This window comes from Panthera tigris, chromosome A1 (assembly GCF_018350195.1).
Source record: "Panthera tigris isolate Pti1 chromosome A1, P.tigris_Pti1_mat1.1, whole genome shotgun sequence".
NCBI lineage: Eukaryota > Metazoa > Chordata > Mammalia > Carnivora > Felidae > Panthera > Panthera tigris.
Genome location: NC_056660.1, coordinates 10,111,449 through 10,116,452, shown reverse-complemented (window position 1 = coordinate 10,116,452; position 5,004 = coordinate 10,111,449).

Here is a 5,004-nt window from a genome sequence, read left to right as displayed (position 1 = left end):
GGCCATGTAGAATGACAGAACCACTGTGGAAAATGGTACAGAGGTTCCTCAAAAATCTAAAATAAAACTGCCACACGATCCAGTAATTCTACTTCTGGATGTATACCCAAAAGAACTGAAAAGCAGGGTCTTGAAGAGATACCGGCACACCCATGCTCACGGCAATGCTATTCACAGTGGCTAAAATGCAGAAGCAACCCAAGCGGCTACTAATGGGAGAAGGGATAAGCAGACTGTGGTACATCCACAATGGAATATTATACAGCCTTAAAAAGGAAGGAAGTTCTGTGATATGCTACAGCAGGGTGAAACTTGAGGACATTACATTAAGTCAAATAAGGCAGTCACAAAAAAGACAAATATCGTATGATTCCACTTACACGAAGGACCTACGGTAGTCAAAATCGTAAAAATAGAAAGTATCATAGTGGTTGCAGGGGATGCGGGGAGGGGAGAATAGGGAGTTAGTGTTTAGGGGTGACAGTTTCGGTTGGGGATGATGAAAGGTTCTGCGGACAGGAAGTGGTGATGGTGCGCAGCCACGTGATTGTGTTTAATACCACCCAACTTTAAGTTTTGGTGTGTGTGTTTTACCACAATAAACAAAGAGGAGGAGGAAAGGAGGCAGAGGGGAGGGAGGGGGAGGAAAGGGAAGCGGAGGAGCAGAGAGAAAAAGCCTTAGTCTCCCAGTGAGCTCACTGCTTTCCTGGATTTTAGCCTGGTTGAAATCTGCCTCTCTCTTTCACTCTCAAATTCTTTCTCTTTGTTGTGAAGGAAGATGTAACGATCCCGAATATAAGGAAGAACGAAGCTAAAATGTTGGAAAGTCAGCAGAAAGGATGTGTTTGCAGCTCATTTGGCTTTGCCTGCTCTCTCAGCTCCCCTCTCTACTAAGAACGACTTCAGAAGAATTGTCCAGACAGTTTTCCAAATAAGATGATGACCTCTTAACCAATCCCATGTGAAAAAGACCACTGGGTTCTTTGACCTTCCAGAGGAGCCGGGACTGGCTCTTTCCTGGAAGGGTGGGGAACTTTCACATACTTTCACCTCGTTTTTTGCAATGTAGAAATGTGAATTATTGGTAACGATGGCTGGCTTTGCATTTGGGGAGCAGAAAAGGAGTTTCTCAAAGCCAACAGTCACATAACTTGAAGCAATAAATGCTGCTGCAAACAGGGTTTTAAATTAGAGCTGCTGGCTGAAAGGTCAACATCACATTCTTGGCCAGTGACTTTATTTTCATTTTAATGGCAATGAAAATAATCTTTCAGAAGGAAATGCCATCACTTTTTCCCCAAAGGTTTTTAAAACTTTTAGGCACTCTGGGAAAGAGCTTCATAGAAGAATCTTTTTTGTTATAGTAAAGGGGGTAGGAATAATAAGTCTATAGGTAAGAATTTCTTTTTAATCTCATGGTGCTTAGTGGTTTCCGTTGCTAGCCGCTGCCTTCCGGAGTGTCTCTCTCGCAGTCCAGAGGCTGATCACATTGCTTTACCATTATTTTACTTACTGGGCATTCATATCTTGTCTCTGAATTTAGACTGTGAGCCCCCTGAAGGCAGGGTCAGGCCTCGCATCTCTCTCTCATCTTTTCTATGCATCTCCCTCAGGGTTATACCCATGGGAATGGTTCAAAGATATTTTCTGATCAAGTAAGTCATTAGAACTTTTCCTTGGCTAGTAAGTTATCAAATGCCGAAAGCAGGGATTGCAGGGTAGGGTTGTCTGAGGGTTTGCTGCTTGGGCTTCAGGAAATGCAAGAACTTACCAGCTTTATGCAAAATCACCAGTGCCCTGTGTCTCCCCTGTTGGGGCTCCATGGGTATGAGGTAGTGGGTCCCCTGGCTGTTGGCAGATGAGTGGCTGCAGACTGCGACTTGGGAAAAATAAGCCTGGACTCTGGAGGTAGGGCAAGGACTGGTAGGAAGCCTTTGGCGGCTGTGGGTTCCCACGGTTTTCCATCCAGCACAGCCAGCCATGAAACTGATAGATTAGTGTGTGTTTCAAATGGTTCATGACTTAGAGGGAGAGGGGTGTAGTTACCAGCCCCAGGACCCAGCCCTGGACCTGTGCATAGCAGGAGCTCATCAATATGTTTTGAATGAAGATGTGAAAGAATGGGCCCGTGATCACATTAGCAGAGAGAGGGGGTCTTGAAGAAATGGAACCAGGGCAGAGAAATTAGAGAGAATGGGGTGGGAGAGTGAGGAAAAGTTTTGCAATAAAATATACAAGTAGTAAGGACTGACCCATGTGGGGGCGTGTGGGGGATCATGGGACCCTGGGGGCACCCGAAGGGCTAATGCGTGTGGTGAGAGTGGCATTAAGCTTGAGGGCACACAGCTGAGTGACACATCAGGAGATGATGTCTGAGGTGGGATGGGGGACAGGAGTGATAGCTGGGAAAAGGAGCCCATAAAGAGTGGTGTTAAAGACACAGGGCTAAAATCGGCACTGTAGCAGAGACCAAGGGGCTCAGCAGGAGAGACAATCCTTCATGTGGACAGTGGATGAGACAAGGCTCCCAAAGGTAGTGGGCAAGGCTGTGAGATAGGCTCTGATGGATGAGTGCCTGGGATATGGACTGAGCTAGCTAAACTCTTAAGCTCCCTCCCAGCTTTGGGAATTTCCATTTGACAGGCTAAACCTGAAACCAGGCTAATCCCTTCTCACCTGGATGCTGTCCAGAACTGAGATTTCTTTAGCCGATGAGCCAGGAGTCCAAGCCTGCTGGGGCCTGTGCAGAACGGCCATGGAGCCTGCCCCTCACCTACCTTTTCTTTCTTCTGCAACCATGAGAGGGGCTGGGAGTGTTCAGCTTGCAGTAAATGTGGCCTGAGGTGACGTTCCAAATGATGACCTCTCCATCATAACTGGAAGTCACGAGAAGAAAAGGTGGGCATTGAGCCACACAGAGGATGTCCTCTTTGTGCCCATGGTTCTGAGAAGGAGACAGATGGAGAGGGACAGGGTAAGAAATCAAATTCCCAATCACCCATAGCTAGTTCTCCTTCATCTGATCCCTAAGACAGAGGATGCAGACGGGTTCCTCCTCCTGTGCTTGCCCACGATGGAGACTCACCTAGAACCTCATGACCCGGCCCCAAGGATCAGGGCATCCTTCCAGGCAGGAGTCTGTGTACAGGTCAGCCAGAGAGGTGCTGCCTCTCCTTGGGTCAGTTCTACTACCTTCTCCAGGGAAGTGATAATCCTAGCAGCTTCCTGACCTCTCCACACAGCTGGCAAATGGAGTGTTTGCAAGGAGCCCTGTTTGGGGCTGAAATGGTGATGGCAATGGGATAATGGAAACCAGCTCTGGGCCAAGGTGGTTTGGCTTCCCAACAGCTCAGTTCTAAGCTCCAGAGTGTGCTGTCCCTTGACTTGATTCCTACAGGGATCCCATCTGCGGCTTACACATGCAGTTAGGAATTTAGATCACCTACTCTCCTTGAAAGGAGGATTTGGATATGGATCCTTAAGAAAGATGAGAAACCAAAATGGAGTTTTTTGAGGGCAGTGCTGCAGAGAGCTTAAAAAAAAATCCTCACTGGGGTACAGTTTCCATGTGAAGAAAATTGGCTTCTCCTGGTGCTGTAGAGGCATCATTTCTCCCTTGCCCTCACATACTTTCCACACAGTGTCCCCTGGGGACCTGTCCATGTCATCTAAGATGTCCCTTCTGCCTGAAAGTGGCTGGGAAGGTGGTGGCATAAGACAGTTGGAAAAGAGAAGGTCAATGGCTCTCTCTTTCCCACAGTCTTCTGCCAAATCCTGTCTCCTTCTGTGACTTGTGACCATGTATGTCTGGGATCCTCCTCCTCCTGTGATCCCCCACTGCCCACACCATGAAGTGTACATGCCTTAGCATGACTGTCAAGCTCTAACTTTTCAACCTCATTTCCCTCCTGTGTCTGATGCCCCAGCCCCTCAAACTTTTCATAGCCCTCCAGACAACATGCTTTTCATGCATGCTTCCCGACTTGGCTCATGCTTTCATGCTTTCCCCCTTCCCATCATCTACATTGCTTTCCTCACCTCAGCCTCCTGGGAAAATCCTAGTAATCTTTCGATCTCCTGTGTGATGTTAGAGCAAAGTTAGTAGTTCCCACCTCTAGGCTTCTCCCACATCTTTTACGTTATTATATCATTTGTCACATTGCATGATTATTATTTCCGTAGTCTATCTCCTCACCAGGCTGTGAGATTCTGGGCCAAGAATCACATTGTTTTTTAAAAATATTTTTTAACGTTTATTTATCCTTGAGAGACAGAGCATGAGCAGGGAAGGGGCAAAGAGAAAGGGAGACACAGAATCTGAAGCAGTCTCCAGGCTCTGAGCTGTCAGCACAGAGATCGACGTGGGGCTTGAACCCACGAACCATGAGATCATGACCTGAGCCGAAGTCGGACGCTCAACCGACTGGGCCACCCAGGCACCCCAGGAATCACATTTTATTCACGTTGTATCTCCTTGGCCTATCCATTAAGCATGACACTATAAAAGTGCCCAAAAATACGTGTTGAGTGAGTTAATAGTTGAATAAATAAATATTTGAATGCACTAACACTTCACTGACTTGTCTGACAATGCTTCCTTGCAATGGCCTTCACTTCCAGGCATTTTCTGCATGACTTTGTTCTTTCACTCAATAATCACTAATCTGCGAACTCCGGGAAGGCAGAGATCATGAGATGACCCTTTTGATCATAACTTCATCTTCAGTGAACAAAGCACACTTGGTCCACAATCTGCACTTGGCATATGCTAGTTGAATGGAATCAAATCAATTAGGCATTGCTATAAAGTGGGCACTGGGCTAGGTCCTGGGAATACCATGGTGAAGGCAGACAAGGCCTGGCCTCATGGAGTTTGTATTCTAGTGACTTGTACCTTTTGGAATGTTTATGGGGGTTTAAGGTAGGGTTGAGCTATAGCACACGGTTAGGCACAGTGACTTTGCTTTCTTAGCACTTGTCTTATTGGCTTGGCATCCAGACAAT